The 22,458-nt window shown below is 35.6% G+C and overlaps 1 long non-coding RNA gene across 2 annotated transcripts; it reads right to left on the reverse strand.

The window, feature by feature from the left end:
• Nucleotides 1-519: 519 nt before the first annotated feature.
• Nucleotides 520-2,023, reverse strand: LOC117612946. Of its 2 annotated transcripts, XR_004583625.1 has the most exons (4): nucleotides 1,753-2,023; nucleotides 1,581-1,628; nucleotides 1,370-1,391; nucleotides 520-657 (listed from the first exon to the last, which is right to left on the reverse strand). It is a non-coding gene; the product is annotated as an uncharacterized LOC117612946 (long non-coding RNA). The 2 variants fall into 2 exon arrangements; XR_004583626.1 differs by lacking the exon at nucleotides 1,581-1,628.
• Nucleotides 2,024-22,458: the final 20,435 nt, after the last annotated feature.

Raw genomic sequence — 22,458 nt, forward strand, 5'->3', positions numbered from 1 at the left:
AAATAAGAATATAAAAACAACGACTGTTTTTGTATTACTGTCGTCGTTTTTTGTCGTCTTAAGTAAGACTAAGACGACGTAATATATTTGTTGAGCGACGTTGATTTGTTTTTTAAACGTCGTTAGGTATAATATAACCGTCGTTGAAAATTGTCTCTCTGATTGCAAATTTGCAACGACGTTAGGTATAGGCCTGGGCACGGTTCGGGTCGGGTCAAATTTTGACTGACCCGTGGGCCAAACCGACCAATACTGCGGTTCTCGGGTTGGATCGGGTCAAAAATGAAACCCGAAGTTGGGCCGACCCGAACATACAAGGTTCGGTTTCCAATATTGTTTATTTTTTTAACAATACCAGTTTTTCAGCCCATTAATTAAAGGTTTTCCTTGCCCAAATTATGTAAATTCAACTATAACCAGTTTTTTTTTTTTTTTTTTTTTAAAAAAAGTATCTAAACTATCAAATTAAATTTCACAATCATCATAAAACTACGAAATTAAATTTTACAACCCATGACCAAAAAAAAAAAAAAAAGGTAAAGCACCAAATATATTCACTTGTATCAGTTAAGGGAGCTGCAAACAAAACATGTTTTGCAGCTCCCATGGCTTCTCCATCATCATTGTTCCAATTCGACAAAGTGTCAAACCTGCATCCTGATCAAATATCACAACTATAGAATATCAGAGCAGGAAATGATTAGTTCAGCACAAAATGACAGAATCTAAACCTTTGAAAAACAAATATAGACCAGTCATTCAATCAATAAATAATTATTCAATAAAAAAACTAATTAACCCAAATATTAGCATTCATTCATCAATAAGATACTAACACAAACATGCTACATAAGGAAAAAAGGGAGAAAACAAATAAAAGAATGAATGCATTTAATCAACAACAAGTTAAGTAGATTCATGCCAAAAATACAGATTCAAGACAACTCAATTAAATAAATTGAAACAGATTCAAGGCTAACAATCGAACCTAAAATACACAGATAAAAAAATCAGAAATTAAATCTGAAAACAATAAAGAAAGCATCCAAACATAAACAAAACTAAATTCCATGTATGTCTACGTCTAGGAAAATGTAGTAATAGAGTGCAGAAGGGCAAAGCTAAGCCTGAATTTCATCTTTCAAATTGATGAAAACCACATTGCTAATTTATTCATAAATTTTATCACATCGAAATCAATTATATTAATACGATACCTCAGTGCAAAGACACAATTCGGGGCAATTCGGACCATTGTGATCATGTTACAAAGAACAAATTAGATAATTCACAACACTGAGTACAGAAAAATTGAACAGAGTATACAATGATCATTGACATGAAAATGTCATAGTATAAGAGTGCTTACCAGAAAGCTGCAACGCAACAATCTGCAGAACAAACAGAACACAGGAAGATTAAAATTGAAGGTCAGATCATATTCACATAAAGAAAGAAAATACCAAAAATCCATAGATCTAAAGTAAAGCCATGTGGAGCTGATGATTTAAAAATATATAATTCTAATTCTCCCATTCCTTTTAAGCCACACACAGAGATTGAGATAGAAATATTTATACCTTCAATTTTGCCTATTAATCCAAACCCACAGAGACTAAGCACAACAACTACAAAATTAAGAAAAAATTGCGTTAATTTCAACAGAATACCAAAATTTCGAAACCCTAATAATCTACTAAATTAGGGAAAATGAAAACAACTAAGAATCCAAACCAAATACATACAAATTACCTTAGAATGAACCAGAGCCCTCCAAAATTTACAAGGATTCGCTCCAAAAACCAATGATATTGGATTGATGTTTGGTTAGGTTTGGAGAAAGAGAATGAGTCTCGCGTCTCTAAGAGACTTAAAGATGTGACTCTGAGAGAGAGAGAGAGAGAGAGAGAGAGAGAGAGAGAGAGAGCGCGATAGAGACGAGTTGAGAGAGAGACAGAGAGACAGAGAGAGCGCGCAATAGAGATGGCGGCCGATGAGGTAGGGTTAGTCTCAGATCGGAGAGAAATAGCGTAGGGTTTCGTGAGTGAGTCTGAGAGGGTTAGTGAAAAAATAATAAATTAAAACTTGAGAGAGGTTCTGATATAGTGCAAGCAAACCCACCCAAAGTTCTTATTTAAGCCAATGAGACAACGCCATGTGTCAAATGTTTATATAATTAAATAATGGTCGGTTCGGGTCAGGTCCAACGGTTTAAAAAATTTTGGACCCGAAGCCTGAACCGAAGTCAACGGTTCGGTTCAGGTCCAGAGTTGACTTTTTCGGTTTGGTCAAAAAAACCTTATTTTTCAGTTTGGTTTGGTTTGGTTCGGTCGGTTTGATCGGTTTATCGGTTTTTATGCCCACCCCTAGTTAGGTATAATATTTGTAGATACACAAAAGCACACACATCATCAACTTCCAAAAAATTGTCTCTCTGATTGCAAATCTGTGTCATCTGTTAAGATTATGATGTGGAACAGAGTTCCATCTGGTAAGATTTCGTAACCCTTGGGATCTCAGGAGATTCTGGTTATGTCGGCGGTTTTCTATATAAACCGCCGTGGTTATTTCAATTCTTGTCATTAAGTAGATCTACCGACGTAGGATAAGAAAATCAAAGAAAAAATTGTTAACAAAAATTCTTATTAAGACGACGGTTTAAATTAAATGTACGACGTATAAAATGAATAAATCCGACGTTAAATTTTATTGTACGATTTAATGATAACGTCGTAGAACTATACGATAATGACGTCGATATATTTATATTCTCCGTCGTTGTAAATTAATTTAATACGGCGATATTTTGTATTTTAAAGCCGTGGATTTGTTTGTAATTATACGGCGTCTTATACGAAAACCTCATCGTGTTATTTTATGAGTAAAAACGGCGGCTTTTATTGAAAACGTCGTCTTTACTTTCTACGTCGGTCGATTCATAACTTCTGCCGTTCTTTGTTGGCTTTGATTTTACACTGCGGAAATCTGTTTCAAATAGACGTCGGTCGTTTAATTAGGTACGTCGTTATTTTTGAACAGCCATTTGAATCTTCATTTTTGGTTGTCTAAGGTGGTATAACACGACGGTGTTTTTAGAACCGTCGTCTTTTTAAAAACCACGACGGTTTTCAATTAGACCGTCGTTGTTTTCTGGTCGTCTTTTTCACTTTTTGTAGTAGTGTTACCATTTCTATATCCCAAATTAAATAACAAAGATATAAGAATTCTTTCTTATGGGCTTAATATTTAGGCTTATTATCACAAAACGTCCTTAAGGTTTACTGAACTAGTAGATTGCATCCTTAATGTTTTTTTGTGTCATTCGTGGTCCTCAAGGTTATTATGTGTGATCACAAATGGTCCCTGTCATTAGGTTCCGTCAAAAACTCCGTTAGTTTGCTAACGTAACATATATATATATATATATATATATATATATATGTTACGCAATTAGCCTGAGGATAAGACCCTGCAATTTACAATGGATAAGGAGGTGTTTGGTCGTGAACGCGATACCTTCCTCCTGCCTGAAGATATTACACAATTAGCAGGCATGGAAGAAATAGGAGCTACTGTGGTTGCTGTATATATATGAGGTTTGTCATTCTAAAATAATACGTCGTTGGTTTATATACTGCGTCGTCTTAATTAACTAACCACGTCGTTAGTATGTACCGTCGTGATAAATATATTATAACGTCCTTTTCTATTTCAGTACGTCGTGTGAAATTTTATAATACGTCGTTTTGTTATACATAACCGTCGTGTGGTTTTTTGTGCTGACTTGTTTATATTATTTTATGTATTTAGGTACTTACATGATGTTTTGAAACAAGCAAATATGTGCAGCATGGTTGGCTTTATCGACCCTGCTACAGTTAGTGCCAACTCTGGCACAATAGCTGACAGATCACGACTGGTAGCAGCTCGACTTCAGAAGACGGACGGTGAACAGATTTTCATGATGCCTTACAATCCAGGGTTAGTCTCCTTAATAGGATTTTGTTTTTATGATTTTCAATAAATGACAGCGTATAAACTAACCAAGTCGGTGTTTTATTTTATTGAGTCGTTTGAAACTACTAACCACGTCGGTAGTTATTTATCGTCGTGATAAATATATAATGTCGTCGATTGCTACTTTATTTCGTCGTGTGAAATATTATAATACGTCGTTTTTTGTAAATAACCGTCGTTTTTATATTAATTTTGTGCAGCCGTCATTGGGTCTTGCTGATTGTAAGGGCAAAGAGGGAAACCGTCTATTTTCTGGATCCTCTGCCCGGAAATCGTGTGGTCGATGAAGAGGCCAAAAACATCGTGAACAGTGCTATAAAAATATATAATTCTCACATAGCCAGAGCAGGCCGTAAAGCAGTAATTTGGAAAACTCTGTCAGGCACACCAAAGCAACCCAGCAGTGTCGAATGCGGGTATTATGTGATGCGCTTCATGAGGGACATCATCATGGATCCTTCCTTGGCGTTTGAGAAGAAGGTAAGAAGAAATTACCTTCATACATTTCACGTCGTTTTTTGTATTATCAACGATGGTCATGTAAAATTACCGTCGTTGAATAGATATACTACGTCGGTTATGAAAAATATCGTCGTCTGTGATTGAATTTCTTTTTATTTATAAACCCTAATAGTCATTGTTTATGCAGTATGCCAAGGGAAACCAGGAAGCGCCATACCCCCAAGAAGCAATTGATGAAGTCCGGAATGAATGGGCAAAGTTTGTTTTCCAAATTATTGAACAGGGGAATTATTGAACACTTGATATTTATGTATAATGTACAAATTTTTTCTATAATATATAATGTAAAAATTTGTTGAGGTTTTCTTAAATTAAAAAAAAAAACAAACATACAAATTGCGTAAAATAGCCGCCATGGTTTAAGTATATATTTTACGTCGGATAGTTAAATAGCCGCCATGGTTTCTCATTTAAACGACGTCATTTTAACAACTTAGTCGTCTATTACAATTTACAACGTCTACAATTTATTAACACCGACGTGGTTTGTTGTTGTGATAAGAATATTTTATTATTTTTATATCAAAATATTCAAAATAAATTTAAAATAAATCAGAAAAAATGAAAAGTCAACTCCTATGAAGTCATTGATATATTTTCTTCCCCCTAAACCTTGAAAAAATTCATTTTGAATAACAAAAATTTAAAATGACCATCCAAAACAAAATTGTTTTGATGAGTCATAAAATCACTTCTAGTTTTATGGTTTAGGGTTTAGAGTCTAGGGTTTAGAGATTAGGGTTGTTATTTATTGGGGTTTATTTTTAAAGTATAATTTTTGGGTAGTATAGGGTATATATTAGGCTGTAAAACCATAAACCCTTTTATAAACTTAAAATTTTAAATTATATAATTTAGTTTTAAGGGTTTAGGATATTAATTTTTAACGACGGTGGTTGAGTCGTGGAATACATATGTTACGTCGTGCAGTAAAATATCCGACATGGTTTTTACTTTAAACGACGTCATTTTAATATGTAAGTCGTCTATTGTAATTTACAACGCCTTCAATTTCTTAACCCCGACGTGGTTTGTTATTGTGATAAGAATATTTTTATTATTTTTATATCAAAATATTCAAAATAAATTTAAAATAAATCAGAAAAATGCAAAGTCAACTCCTATGAAGTCATTGATATATTTTATTCCCCCTAAACCTTGAAAAAATTCATTTTGAATAACAAAAATTTAAAATGACCTTCCAAAACAAAATTCTTTTGATGAGTCATAAAATCACTTCTAGTTTTATGGTTTAGGGTTTAGAGTCTAGGGTTTAGAGATTAGGGTTGTTATTTATTGGGGTTTATTTTTAAAGTATAATTTTTGGGTAGTATAGGGTATATATTAGGCTGTAAAACCATAAACCCTTTTATAAACTTAAAATTTTAAATTATATAATTTAGTTTTAAGGGTTTAGGGTATTAATTTTTAACGACGGTGGTTGAGTCGTGGAATACATATGTTACGTCGTGCAGTAAAATATTCGACATGGTTTCTGCTTTAAACGACGTTATTTTAATATTAAGTCGTCTATTATAATTTACAACGTCTTCAATTTCTTAACCCCGACGTGGTTTTTCAGTCGTCTTTATATCAAAATATTCAAAATAAATTTAAAATTAATCCAAAAAATGAAGCGTCAAAATAAACGGCGTTACGTTCAGTGTTTCCGTCGTGGAATATTACATTTACGTCGGTTCTTGTAGAACTTTCGCCATGGTTTTTCTTTCGACGTTTTAAAGAGCGCGCTCTCTAAAAATTTTCGCGCTCACTAAATTTTTTAGATTTGGCTCTTATTCTTATACTTCTAACCCTGAACCCTAAAATTTTCAGATTTCGCGCAACATAACATTTCGCTCTCTCACTTCTGCTCTAATTAAAAGTTGCACTCTCCAGGCTCCGTCGAATCTGTGAGCTCGTCCAACCTGTAAGTACAAACCCTATCTTCCCCTTGTAAATTCATTGAATGATATTAGGTTGTTTTGTTAAAGGGTTTTAGGTATATGCTTTGCGATCTGTTAATAATGTGCTTATAGGTATGGGTTCATGGATTTTCTATTTAATGGGTTCATGGATTACATTATCTGTTATGTTGAATTGGGAATGGATTTAATTTTGTCGGATCTTTTAATCACCCTATGTTATGTTGAATTGGGAATGGATTTATTGTTTTCATGCTTGGTTTCATGTATATGTTGGTTTCTTGCTTGGTTTCATATATATGTTGTGTTCTTAATGGGTTTTGGGTTCTTGAAAATAAACTGAGACACGACGCCTTTTTAGGCATACGACGACGATTACACGACGGTTTTTTTAAACTACCGTCGTTGTATTACTTATACACGACGGTTTTTTCATAAACCGTCGTTTGTATTACTTATAATAGACGACGTCTGTTGAAAATCCGTCGTCTATATATGCCAAATACGTCTGTTTTTGTTTAAAACCCGTCGTCTCTTTTGTGTATTACTTGCTATTAGATCTTTGTATAATCTGCTATAGTGATGGTCATTGCCTGTATTTTCACTTTATTATAGATAATAGGTTATTGTGTCGGAGATGGATAAGTCATGGATGCACTCGGATAGAAGATCGAAGGCATATGAGTTTGGGGTGGAAGCATTTTTGAACTTTGCTGTAGAAAATCTTCTAACTACAACACATATCCGTTGTCCATGTGTTAAATGTGTTAATTTGAAGTTGTTTGGGGTTGGAATTATAAGGGATCACGTATACTTTAATGGAATTGACCAAAGCTATAAGAATTGGACATTTCACGGAGAACCTTGGGAAGCAACTACTAATGCTAGTAGAAATGTTGAAGAAGATGATGGCCATAGTAGGTACAGTTTTGTGTCTGAAGAAATTGATATGGATGATAATGATTTTGGTGATTTTGGTGATTTTGGTTCCGATCCGTATGAGTTTGCCAATGTGATTGGGGATGGAGATCAACCAGTGTACCCTGGTTGTAGAAAGTACACGAAGTTATCGGCATTTGTGAAGTTGTATAATTTGAAGGCAAAACATGGGATGAGTGATGTCTGTTTTACAGAATTATTGATACTTCAAGGCGATTTGCTTCCAGAAGGAAATACAATACCAACCTCTATGTATGAGGCTAAAAAGACTTTGTGTGCATTGGGGCTGAGTTATGAGAAAATGCACGCATGCCCCAATGATTGCATCTTGTATAGGAAGGAGTATGAGGATTCAACTTATTATCCTACTTGTGGTATCTCAAGGTGGAAGGAAGGCAAAGATTCAATCTTGTCAATAAGTTGGCGGTACTGCGTGTAGCCCATGAAGCCGCATGCACTTGCAGTCCAGATGTCACACCCCGGACCGGCTCCGCCGTAGCAGGATATTGTCCGCTTTGGGCCTGGCTACATTCTCACCAGCCCGCACGGTTTTGTTTCTGGGAGCTCACGAAGCAACTTCCCAGGGTGGTCATCCATCTTGAGATTGCTCCAGCCTCCAACTCGCTTAACTTCGGAGTTCCTACGAACCCAAAGCCAGTGAGCTCCCAAGAGGCCTCTTCTAAGTCAGAGTGGCGCAGCGGACTGCCCAACTCCACCTAGCAAGATATTGTCCGCTCTGGGCTGGGCCGACGCCCCCCCTCACGGATTTGTTCTTGGGAGCTCACAGAGCAACTTCCCAGGGTGGTCACCCATCCTGGGATTGCTCCAGCCTCCAACTCGCTTAACTTTGGAGTTCCTACGACTCCAAAGACAGTGAGCTCCCAAGAGGCCTCCTGCTAGATGGATGCGAGGTGTGCCATATAAGGCACATCACCCCCTCTCCGTTTGGTCGATGTGGGATCTCACACCAGAACAGAGCCACCGGAATTCCAAGATCTTCACCGGCTTTGATGGCGAATGACATGACACCATCGGAGACAATACAGGTCATCGGTGGGAGGGTCTTGTCAAGACTAAGGTTAGCCAGCAGGTTGCGAAATGGTCCTCAACAAGTCTTGCTTGTGGAGTCGCAAAGAGACGGATGTCTTGCTTAGCGTCAGCGTCTATAGGGGCAGACCATCGGGGATGGGTTCAAAACAGAAGTCCTGAGAGAAGTGGAGGAGGGAGGGTCCTCGGGATTTAAGCATGCGTTTGTGGTTGTACTCATTGTTGACAAAGGTTATGTGAAAGCCTTTATGATGTAGGAGCTTTGCTAACTTCATCATTGGGCTTATGTGACCTTGAGCTGGGAATGGGAGACACACAGCATGAGGCCTCTTGCTAACTTCTACTCCAACGCCATCCATTTTGTATTTCTCTCTCTTTTCTGTCTTAATTCTTAGCTCTTAGGGTACTATGTGTGTGATTCAACACTTGTCTAGTCGAAGATATCCACAAGCCAATGGCCAAGTAGAGGCATCCAACAAAATTGTGATGGACTGTCTGAAGAAAGACTAGAAGGGGCCAAGGGAAAATGGGTAGATGAGCTCCTTAGAGTTCTATAGGCTTATCGCACTTTCGAAAAGAGATCAACTTGAAAAACCTTATTTTCCTTGGCGTATGGAACAGAGGCAATCGTTCCTCCTCATGTCACTAGCCCCCTCCATGAGCATTCAGGTGGGTAGCATTGACCAGAATTTCGAACAGATAAAGGTCAACCTTGACCTACTCGAAGAAGAGCACGAAAATACCATTGTCCAGGTTACATCTTATCAGCAACAATTAAAGTCTTACTACAACGATAAAGCCAAGATCAAACAATTCCAACCCCAAACCTAAACACTCATTTACGGGCCTAAATGGGCATGTACATCGGATTGCGGACCCAACCTTGTTTGCACATTGGTCTTGGGACCTAGTCTTGAACGGAGACTGGATCTACTTTGGTCGAGGCTTGCAGATGCTTGTGACATGCATGGGTGCTGAGCAACACGCTTTTGTCCTTCTCTTGCCTGCTTGCTCCTGCTCGACCTACCTGGCCCCTCTCGAACTACCTGCCCGTGCATTCGTCCAACCTTCTCTCTTCACCTTGGGATCCAAGGACAAGGTCTCAGACTAAGGTTGTCCCGCAGTCAGCCTCCACGTTCAAACCCACCAACTTGGGCGAAAAGAAGAATGGTAGCGGCAACAGCAACCTCTTTTCGCAACCACTGCTGGCGCTGCTCTGACTCAACCACCAGCATGTGGCTTGGTCTTGCGACACAGCCACAGCCTCAGTTAGGATGACAACCAGCCAACTGGATCTCACCGCAAACAACAAAAAAACAAAAAAGATTTTCGAGTCATCCACCACAGTAGCCACCGCGACAACCACCGGTGTCTGCCACCTCCATCGCGTCACAACGACAACTCGCTAGGCCAACCAACTAGTCCTCACCGAGAAGAAAAATCAAAGATAAATACAAAAAACCAAGTGTGACCTACCTTGGTGTGCATGCCAACTCCTTTCCTTGACAACAGTACAATCCTCCAAAGTCTCTCTCATAAGCTAGAAAGTAGAGGAAAATAAATTTGCAATATGAAAAGGAGTGAAGAGAAGCCCTGTATTTATATTGGTTGGGCATCCTTCGGCAAGAAATAATCAAAAGCCTACTCCAATTAGGAGCCCAACTCCAAAAAGAAATTAAAAGCCTCATGTAGTTAGGAGCCCAGCTCACAAAAGGAAGTCCAGACGCAGTTGGAAAGCCCGATAAATATTTCTCATCTCCTCCATGTCATGCATGTGCCATGCAGAAGTTGTGGGGTATTTGTGGAAGTAAATATTTCGACAACCACTCACAAGGCGCCATGTGGACAATGGGAATATTTCTTAGGTCAACAATTGTGCTCAATTTAATTGGCCAATTGTTTAGACTTAAGATAGGGATAATACCATAAATTAGAGATTTGATTTTCATTAAATCTCTAAGTGATCCAATCTCTCCATTTAAGGGAGAGAATAATTCACTTCCACATGGGAATTATTGTTTGAAAAACCCTAGAAGGCAAGAGCACTATAAATATTTGGCTACACCACATACATGAGGTACTTCGAAAAACCCGACGAACTGTCTATCTCTCTCGCCACCCCCTCACTACCTTCTTTGTTATTTTCGTATCTTTCTCAAGAGAATCTAACTGACTTAGATATCGGAGGGGCTTTGGCCAACACCCAGTGGCGGATCTATGAATTTTTTAGGAAATAGAAAAATTTAAAAGGCTAAAAGCTCCATAAAATTATTTAGACAATATCAAATACCCTTGAATTTAAACAATACTAATGTCATTCATAAATCATAGAAAAAATAAAATTACAAACAAATCTTCAATGAACTCGCTTTTAATATCTAAAGTGGGAGAGAATATCTCCTATTCTCAAATATCTAAAGAGATCTCATCAAGTTACTTTTAGTTTGTTTTGCTATGTTTGGAGTTTTTTAAGTCTAAAGTGACAATATTTTGAAAGGCGAGGTATAGAGGGTAGGCATTTTTGGTCCCTTAAAGTGAGGCATATGCCTTGAGACGTTGAGGCTTAAACCTTTTGAACTTGAATTATTTTAAAAAGGAATATATAAAAAAATATGTTACCCATCTATTTAACACTACAACATGTAGATGACATAACTATTAAAAAGAAAAAATAGAGATGACCTATTTTTTTATTTTTTTATTTAGAAAAGAGATGGCTTATTAATAAATATTAGATATGCTATCAAGTGGGCATGAGAAACTATAACCTATTCAATTAATAGTGAATTCCGGAGTCTTTTGCCCCAGACCAAACAAAAACTTACTTGCGCATATTTATAAGTTAATTGAAGGCCCATCTGTTTGGGCTTTGCCACCACCAAAACCCACCACTTGGAGAACTCAAACTTAAATGAAATGATGTGTTTATCCTAAAATGTTCTTGGTCATAGGATCACCAATTGGACAAAGGTGACCCACAAAGACTGGTACACATTATGTCTACTCAATTGGGAGGATGACTAGTCTCAAGTCATTCGTGTAGAGACACTGAGACAGATGTGTAGGTGCTCTATAGAAGATGGAGTCCATTGAATGGGATCAACTATAGAATTCTTGTATGGAAGTCTTACTCACAAGTGTCAAACAAAGAATTCTAAGTTGTGATAATGCAAATTAATCTTTAGACCTGAGACATCACAGTTGTCTTGTGTAGATGTTGTTTCTCTTTGAGAGCACTAGACGGTCGTATCAAAATGATGTGACTTAAAGGTATTCCTTAGGCTTCTCAGCGTGTACATAAACCTATTTAGCAACAACCTAACCTTAGCAAAAAGATCTATGTAGCTTTAGAATGACAGCAGCTTGAGGACTAACTACATCAATTGTCACCGTGGTAACCGAGGGAAGTATTACACACCATGACTTGATACATCCTTGCGGTTTACTTTCCATGCCAACCCAGATTGCAGAAAAAATTGGAAGGTATAAGAGCAGTTAATACAAAAATGCAGATATAAGGGTAGTATAAACTTATGTATTGCTGAATGTGTGTAGCAAACTTCTCCAGTTCTTGGGAGCAGGGTATCCAAAAAATGAAACATTCGTGTGCTCATCAGACCTAAAAGAACACCAAGCAGGTTTTCAAAGCTACAAATAACAAGAAATATCTTAAACAAATAATTGGAATATGCCATGGCAACTTTTTAGGCTTGCTAATTCAAATATCTTAAACAAATAAACATGGATTTACTGAATTGATGATTGGAAAGAAAAGGAAAACCTCATTCTCAAATTGTCATATGTTCTACCATGTGTTTTGATAAGAGCTTCATCCTTCACATAACTTTTTCAGCCTCCAATCCTAAATTAATCATAAACCTAATACAGAGGTAAATATGATGGCAGAGAAAGAGAGAAGAAAAACAAGCCATATTTGCAGAGTGCTTGCTCGCTTGCCTTACAATGGATGATTGCTGGAGAAGAGCTATAGATGCAAATCAACTAGAAAATAATTATGGTCAAGGATATATAAAACAAAATCATAGTAAAATGAATATAAGAGAAATATTGGGAAATTCCAAGAGATATGAAATTGTACCATTGGGAGCTACGTACTAAATGAGCACGTGTTCCTCATCACAATTGAGCCAGCAATTTGAGAAATGCAATAATTTGAATGTTGGTGATGTATGTGTCATCAATCAACACAAAGACACATACATAACCAACATTCAAATTATGACTGGACCTTCAGAAAGGTGAGAGAGAGCCAAGGCCTGAAGTGACGACGGCAGCCAAGGGCCTGAAGTGGCCTGAGAGACCGATTTCTACGAGTCTTTCTAGATCGCGACCACAAATTGGAGAGCTAACCAGACCACGTTGTTAAGGTTGATGAGCGAGTTGAGTGTCTGAGATGGTGATCTTCGTTGAAGAGCACAGAGATCGAGATCTCCACCGCATCCCACCAGCTTTGATTCTCATATCTAGAACATCCCTCTCCATCTTGTGGATCTGCGAAGACCTCTGTCTCTCAACTTCTTCCTTGATATCAATTTTCTAATGATTTTTGTAGGGAGTGAAGTGCTCAAGATATGTGAAAGGGAGTGTTTTTCATGAGGGTGTTAGAATTGAGGAGGGTTTCAAGGAGGGAGAGATAATGTTTTCAAAGACAAGGGGGAAATCCGAAAACTTTTAGGTTGAGTGCGAATTCGCTTAAGCAGTATTTTTTTTGTTTAGCATGTTTTAAAAGAGAACACTTGTTAGTGACAAGCGTCGTCTTCTAAAAATCAACCCAGTCCTAGTAGTGTATAAGATGAGATATCACGACAGTTTTAAGATACGCCGTCGTCTATTTTGTATCGTGGTTTAACTATTTTGTATATCTCAAATTAAATAACGAAGCTATAAGAATTCTTTCTTATAGGCTTAATATTTTGTACATTTGTAATGGCCATCTTTACCATCACCACTCAAGATGGAGGGGCCCTCTGGTAATGTCCAAAACCTAGAGATAAAGTCGTCTACATAGTATGCACGATTGTTTTCTGTATACCCTCTATTTTGCAGGTAAAATTATATGGAATTTTTCTGTCTGTGAGGAATGCAGCCATAGATCCAAGTCAAGTCAGATTACGAATAGCTTGAACATAAGCGTAGTCCAAAGTGGTGTTGACGAGCCTTCTAGTGCAAGGCACCAGAGGTTTACACAAGCACTTCAAAAGATTAGCACACCATAAGCAAGCTTCACCTATGGCAGATAAGAAAGGTAAGAAAGAAGGAGAAAAAAAGAAAAGAAAAATGGAAGATATAAAAATTTATAAAATACCCATGCCCTTAATGGGTCAACGAGTGATTCGTGAATAATACTAACATGACCCATTAGCTTAACGGGTGGCTAACGGGTCCACCCATTTTTAACTCGATCCGTTAAGTCCAATCTGAATAATGATTTTTTCGTACGAATTCGTGTCGTTTTCTTGAATCGTTGACAATATTGCTAGGTCTAGTAAGTATCTCACGACCTGAACGAATGGGGATATTTAGATTGTTAGTATCTCACCCTAAATAAAAGAAGTTAATACACTCCTTTAATATAGGGTGCTTATTTTTCCACTTTTCTTTTATCCACTTACACTCCTTTTTATTTTATTTTTAATACTTTTTACTATAACATACAAGGGAGTGTAAGTAGACAAAAAAGGTGTGAGAACATACAATTTCCAAGAAAAGGAAGTGTAAGTTAACAAAAGTGGAATGGGAAAATTAGCTCCCTTAATATATTGGGCACAAAAGTTGCCAATACAAACTCGTGGATAATACAAGTTAACATTAAAATAAAGAGAAAATTTTAGCAATGCCCCCCATGAACTATATAGACCTTATTCAACTTTGAAATTGGTTTTGAGTCTCTCTAATCTTTCAAAGCGTGTCAATGTGTCCACTTTCGTTAAGTTTGTTAATTCCTCTGTCAAATTCAGGAGCATTTCTATGCATTCAACTTAGGATTTAGTTTGTGAGTCCTAAAGCAAAACTCCATAGAGGTGAGGAGGAAGAAGCATCACTGCTTCTCCTCCCCTTCCTCTCTTCTCGTCCTTTTCTTTTGGGTTAGTGAATAAGTCCACTGAGGTGTTTTAAATAAGAAGCCCTTTGTGGAGATTTCATCTGAGCCATGCTCAGATTGAAGTTTCTCATCACCCCTTTTAGACTATATGCTCAATCAAATCGTTCCCCCAAAACTTGTTCTCTAACACTGCTCATGTTCTCTAAAATTCATTCTACATCGTATTTTGATGAAGTTCGCTGCAAATCACCCAATTGTTCTTTGTCAGGTTTGTTGTTTTATTTCATTTGTTCACTCTTATACGCAGGTAGATCATTGGAAACCTTGTTTTCCCTAGATCCGTTACAAATTTTATTATCACTTCAAGATTTTATGCGATGGTGGGTATTGTTGTGACGATACTTCTTCAGGTGGTGGTGGTAAGGTTCATTTAGGCTCCTTGGTGGCTTTAGGGTTTCAGTTATGTTAGGTTTGTGGGCTTTGTTTGAATTATTCTTAATTGTGGTGATGTAGGCTACTAGTTTTAGTGCAGCTTTTGTCCGCTCTGGTCTTGTTTTTAGCATGTTAGTTTGTTGCCTTTGTGGAATTGGTCATTTAGATATCATGTCTTTGATTGTATTGTTGAAGACTATCTAATGAAGTTTCTCTTTGATTAAAAAAAAAATGTTAGGATTTGATTTGACCAACTTAAACCCTAATTGACTTTACCAATTTTTCCCTTCAAATCATATTGTAAATGAAAAGAAAAAATAATGAAAATGGTGAAAGTAAAGGAAGAATGAGTCAATCAATTAGAGTTTAAGTAGGTCAAACTAAATCCTAACTTGAATGGACAGAAATGCCCTTAAATTTAACAAATTTAACATAATAAGGCACATCGACATGTTTTGAAAGATTAGAAGAGCTCAAAACCAAATTGAACTTTCAGAAAGCAAAGTGGAACAAAGTCTATAATTGAAGGAGCATTGCTAAAAAGAACCATAAAATAAAATATTTGCAACGGCGATATCTTGAAAAATTTTGAGCGGATAAGGGAAAATATCCCTCTTTGTCTTTTTTGTGTAGTGTTACGGAAACAGTGAACTGTGCAATGAGTAAAGAAGACTAAGCTCCAAAATTTGTCTTTATAAAAACCCTCAAAATAAAAAATTGACTTAGCTCCAAATATACATGTTGGCTATAGGAAATCCGCCTCGTTGGCTTCATCCAGATCTGCGTTGAAAAACAATCTATTAGAAATTTGGTGGCCCACTTTTTATCTTTTACTTGGTATTAGAAATGGCTGACAGTTTGGTTTTTTCTTTCTTTTGATCATTTTGTCATTTTCTTTTTTCTTTTTGTCTGAGTGTAGAAGATAGAAAATGGAATTGTAAATCAGTAATTATTGGAAATAAAAAAACTAAAATTGTAGTAAATTAATATCGAGAAATACTGACGTGTAGAGTTAATAGAGGCCAATAGATTTGCTATGTCCTTTACATTGTACTTCGCCCCCATTCATGTACTTGTGGTTCTGCAAATAATTGCCTATCATTTAATGAACTTGAAATTGTGATAGAAAAGCGGTAGACTGCATTTATAATTCATGTCTAAAGGTTATCGGTCATAAGGATCAATACAAATACAAATAATCACACATGGTTCGTATAAATGCAGAAATATAGTAACCATAAAAGGTTAATCCAAATAATATGGAGGATTCCACCGGCAACGGCAAACCCACAAGGTGTACATCCATTATAGGCACATATGGCCTAAGAAATTTTGGCAAAAAGCCTTAAAAAAAAATTCAAATATATACCTCAGCGCACCAAATTACAACTACAAATACAACCTTTTAACACTCACAAGTAGAAAATACAAGTATAGACTACAAACACACAACAAATTGAAAATGAGTTGATTTTTACAACCAAAAAATAAATAAATAAATAAATACTGCAATACATATTACGTAAATAAGAGCTGATTTGCTACCACATCGTCACCAAGATAGTCAAGCAAGCACCAAACTTAGCCAAAACAGAGGGCCTTGAGTGGATGGGCCAGGAGCAGAGGCGGGGGAGGGGAGGGGAGGGAAGGACAGGAGAGGGATGGAGGTCGCGGACCCCAAGGAGGCAGCTAAAACTTTTCTCTATTAGGGTTTTCCTTTTTGGCTCTTTGTTTGAAACTTGAAATTCAAAATAAATGAATTATATGAATTAAAAAAACATGTATAAAATAATTATTTCAGTCAATTGAGTCCAACAGGCTGAAGGCCCAGTATTTGATTATTTAAATAAGGCCAGTTAGTCTAAAGTCCACTCCATAGGCCAAACTCTAATTATTAAGTAAATGGTCCTATCTTTTATAACTTTTCTATATGTAATTCAAAAATAAAATTAATAAGAGCATTAGATTTATAACTCAAATCTTTAAAATTATTTATCCTTGCACTCGAGGTCATAGGTTTACTTCTCCCTCCTCAATATTGCTTGTATAAAAAATAATTTTTTTAATTTATAATACATATTTAAATAATCATTTTTTTTTAAGCAAAAGTTCGCATTTAGAATTTCTTCTATTTTCTTCATTTTATTTATAACAAGAAACCTCGTTTCTGATAAACATTTGTTATGATTAATCAAAAGTCATAAAAACTTATAATATTTTTTTTGAAAAAAGAAATTATGATTTCCTTTGAACCAAAGATTTACTTATTTATCAACTTCGTTGTCGTACCAATAAAAAACAGAAAGTAAAAACACTTTTCACCATTCAAACTCTCTTTAGAGAATATTTCATAAGCAAAGTTTAAATATATATATATATATATATATATTCCCCTTCTATTGAGGGATCCTATCTCTTATAACTTTTCTATATGTAATTCAAAAATAAAATTAATAAGAACATTAGATTTATAACTCAAATCTTTAAAATTATTTATCCTTGCACTCGAGGTCATAGGTTTACTTCTCCCTCCTCAATATTGCTTGTATAAAAAATAATTTTTTTAATTTATAATACATATTTAAATAATCATTTTTTTTAAAGCAAAAGTTCGCATTTAGAATTTCTTCTATTTTCTTCATTTTATTTATAACAAGAAACCTCGTTTCTGATAAACATTTGTTATGATTAATCAAAAGTCATAAAAACTTATAATTTTTTTTTTTTGAAAAAAGAAATTATGATTTCCTTTGAATCAACGATTTACTTATTTATCAACTTCATTGTCGTACCAATAAAAAAAAAAAGTAAAAACACTTTTCACCATTCAAACTCTCTTTAGAGAATATTTCATAAGCAAAGTTTAAATATATATATATATATATATATTTCCCTTCTATTGAGGGATCCCTCAATTAATTTTATTTGAGAGACACCCTTTAGGGTTATCTAAGAAATTTTTTTCAACAATTCAAACTATCTATTTTTTAAATCCACATTCATACATCATCCTTGAAAAACATTAGACAAATTGGAAACCGTTTTGTGTTCTACAAAATCAATGAACACGATGCTTTAAGAAAGTACTAAAATTTCAATAATTCAATTGAGTGGTCAAATGATATCGAATTCAAGTGATTTTTTGTAGAGATGATCTTTGAATAAATATCTACAAAATAGACATTTGGATTAGTGAAATACAATATGGAGTGGGCCCTACAAGGTTGTCCCTAAAATAAGCTTATTTGAGGGAATAATTTTATTTGAGGGACACCTTTTAGGGTACCTTATGAATTTGTTTTTCAAAGACCCGAACAGTCTATTTTTCAAGTCTTCATTCATAAATCATCCTTGAAAAACATTAAACAAATTAAAAATCATTAATACATCTAATTAAGACCAACAAAATCAATAAACACGGTGCTTCAAGAAAGTATTTAAATTTGGTTAATTTTTTTGTTTAAAAAACTTTGCTAGACGATTGAAGTATGCAAAAGTGTATATACCAAAAGTCTTATTGTATATATATTTACATTGGAACACAAAAAAAAAAAAAAAAGGGTTCAAAAGACCAACATGGAGGAAATCAATGGAGAGTACAAATGGTAATAATACTTGGACGGATAATTCTTATCCAAGGTGTAGTGCAAGCAGAAGATGATCGTTTTCCTTCTCCTTCATTTCTCTCTCATGATTTTCTTCCACCATCTTCTTCGACCGATAAAATAAATTCATACTTACAAAGTTACATTACTTGGAAAAGTTACCTCACAAAGATATTTCTTGTCTGATAAAGATTGCTAGCCAATGTAAAATCCATCCAAATTTCAGGACATGTAAAGGTGCCGAGTTCAATGCTTTGTTAACTTAGAATCCTCAAATGAATATTATCATCATTAAGTGCAGGTTCAAGTCCGAAAGACACCTACACATACTGCTTAGTATTATGTTACCCATATGTATATTTAGACTAACTTTTCTTATTATAAAATTTTGAAAACTTTGAAGGGGACTTGGTATTAAAACGTTTTTCAAAATTTTATTGTTTTTAATTTTTAATTAATTTTTAATTCTTTTGACCAAATTCCTCTTTATTTATTGTGGGGTTATAATATCTTAATTTTCAGCTAGTATTTTTATATTCAATGCTATAATTTTCTGTTTAAGGGGATTGGATGTCTGTAAAAGGCTATTCCTAATTCACATTTGACACACAACTAAAGTTTGATTCTCTGTACTTCTCTTCTACTACTTTCATATATATTCTGTAATTTCTACTATTATTTTTGGACAGGTTCAGTGTCTTAGAGGCATATATCTGACTTTGAACGTATGTGCTCATAACACACCTTGATCGTGTATATTTGGGATCGTATCTTCAAGTCTTGTAGACTGTCAGTACTTCCACTCTTAGTATAGGCCGGCATGGCAGTCGCCTAGGGCCTCCAAATCGAAATGGCCGCCAACTTTTATGAACCTCTATATATACATATGTATGTTACTTTAAAAATTATACAATACTAATATTATATTAAGCCCAAGTTCTATTTTTATTTTAAAGCCCAATTATTTACTCTAAAGTTAAAAAATGGAAACTTAATAAGGGACCAATTTTTTTAAAGTTAAACCATTTTAATAAGTCAACCTAGTTGAATAGGTTAACCTAGTAGCATATACGTTAGATGGGAAAATCTGCTGTAATCAACAAAAGAAAAAAAAAAACAAGCAATTTATTATTGAATATCTACTGCAAGAGGAAAATATTTTCGAGGCAGAAAAAGAAGGTAAAAATCCCCAAGACTATTCCTTATATTTTATATTGAAAAATACATGGTAGAACAAATTGAATATGCAAGGTTAATTGATACTTTGGCATCGAAAAATGAATGACGAGTGATGTTTTGATGCATTTTATAAAGTTGTTATGTGAATTACATTTTGTTTGTTTCTTTTTAGGTTACAATTCTGACTTTGAGTTCATATAAGTTTTTTAACTTATCAAAAAACAATAAAAAATCGCACAATTATACTCAGAGAGTAGAAGGCCACATTTTGGTAGCTTGGCAGAACCTTTTCTTTCTAGTTACCGAAGAACCAATTTGAAAAAGTTGAATGGAATTTTTAAATTTGGCTCTTCTAAACAATAAGTCCAATTAAAGTTATACTACCATCGTGTCTTTTTGAGCCACACCAATAATCAATAACAAAAACTAACATTTCAGGTTTAATCCCCAACAAAATTGCCTAAAGTTAGCAAAGAACATCACATTAAATAGAAGGTTTCTCAGTCTCGTAATCATCATCTCCTCCAAAATCCTCTCTCTCATAGTCCTCATTATCCAAGTCTAGAGCCATTTGTAATTTGTTTTGAAGATCAAATGGCCATGTCCAAGACATTTACACTTTGCATTGTTGCTCTCTTGGTGTGCTCAATTTGTTGTGAAACGACGAATGCAAAACAAATCGGTTATGGGACAATGCGCCATGATCAGCCGTTTAGGTGCTGGGGGCAACGATGCATTCCTCCACCATCCAACTCTTATAACAGAGGTTGTGAGAAGGAGAAGGAGTGCAGAGGTGGTAGTCGTAAACTAAAATGAGTCTTCCGAAGCACAACATATAACCAAGAAGGGGAGACACCAAGAAATGGCGCTTAAAACACTAAAGAGGGATGCCCATTCTTTTACATAAATGTATTTATTATACTACTCTACATCTAGCCATATTGTGAACATGATGTAATAAAGAACAACATTAATTAATCAATTTCTAAAGAGCTCAACGTGTTGGCAATCTTTTTTAATAATTGATTTAAGTTTTTGTTTTCTTTTATAGTTCACCATATGCAAACATTAAACTACATTTACTTAATCATACTCAGACGTCTTAAGGTAAAAGAATAAATCTATTTGAGGAAGATATGTGAGATTTTCAAAGGACCTTATGCAAGTAAATCTTACTTCTGTGAGAAAAGTAGTTTGCAATTTTGTTGACGAATATGGTAAATTTATCATTCTCGATTGTGAACACTTTATGTGAGATGTTCTATGCATCGGAAATTTGTTTGTTGGTGCTATATAACGGACTCGTTCTCTTATGAATCTTTTAAACTGAGAAAATACCAAAGTTACAACCTTTTGGTAGGTCTAAATCTCGTTTAATCCCGAAAACATGTAACATTTGAACATGTCCAATAATGCAGTAATTTTTATTTATTTATTGTATATTATGTGAGTACAAATACGCATCTTTGAATTGTTTTCTTTTAGTGGTATTTATAACACGATATTTTTATTTAATTATTTTTTGTCCAACCGATTGGGGAAAGGGGTTTGCACAAATATTCCTTAGGTGCCTGGAGTTCGAACCTCTACCCACAAGGGTGGAGGTGGAAGAGCTCAACGACCTGAGCTATACCCCACTAGAAAACACGAGATTTACATTTAGCATATATTAGTTTATAGAGCTTGATATTTCCATCAATAGGATCGATCAGTTGCTTTGAATATGTTGTAAGATTAAAGAAGAAGTCTCCTTGTCAACTCATAGTGCTACACTGTAATCAAATGAGTATTATTCCATGTCTTCTCTCTATGTCTATGATCATGTAAATTTTTGGGCTGTTCCCCAGTAACTCAAATGAGAATCAATATCATACCAAGGCTATAAATATCGTTATTGACAGGACCAGCCCCGAATTTCCCGAAATCTGAGACGAATCCTATGGAAATTCCGACATCACCCCGATGCTGGGCCCACTTACTAAAGACTGAGACTTTCTATCGAAAATTTGGCAGAGTCTCCCCTGTAATGTGAACAATCCCAAAAATTTCAACCTGCATAAAACACCTTTAAAATCCCAACAGGCAGCACGCACAATATAACTTCATGCAATTCACAAACTTGGCCTTCGGCCTTCATATAAACCGAAACGAAACAAAGCGACAAGATCCACACCACACTCAATAAAAGTTTAACCCGCGGCTGCACCTAAGCATTACCCTAGGCTACCTATGTACCCTCCCTGAGGGATCAAGCCACACGTAGTTCTTTCATACGAAATTTCCCAAAACCATCAACATGCAGTCAATTACAGAAATCTCAAACAAAATCTTTTTCAAACATCATTCGTTCCCAACTCAGTATAATAATCCTTAATTCATCTCTCTAATAATCACATAATCTCCCCATACGCCGGAACTACCAACGCCACGTATGGGGTCTATCAACATGCCGGAAAATCCTACTCCACGTGTGACCCCAACATAATATCACAATATCTCCTCATAGGAACTACCAACGTGACGTATGGGGCCTGTCTGTTTGCCGAAAAATCCTATGCCACTTGGGACCTCAACATCATATCATAATATCTCCCCATACGCCGGAACTACCAACGCCTCGTATGGGGCTTGTCAACACACTGGAAAATCCTACACCACGTGTAACCTCAGCATCATATCACATAATCTCTCCATACACCGGAACTACCAACACCACGTATGGGGTCTGTCAACA

This window comes from Prunus dulcis, unplaced genomic scaffold (genome assembly GCF_902201215.1).
Source record: "Prunus dulcis unplaced genomic scaffold, ALMONDv2, whole genome shotgun sequence".
Classification (NCBI taxonomy): Eukaryota; Viridiplantae; Streptophyta; class Magnoliopsida; order Rosales; family Rosaceae; genus Prunus; species Prunus dulcis.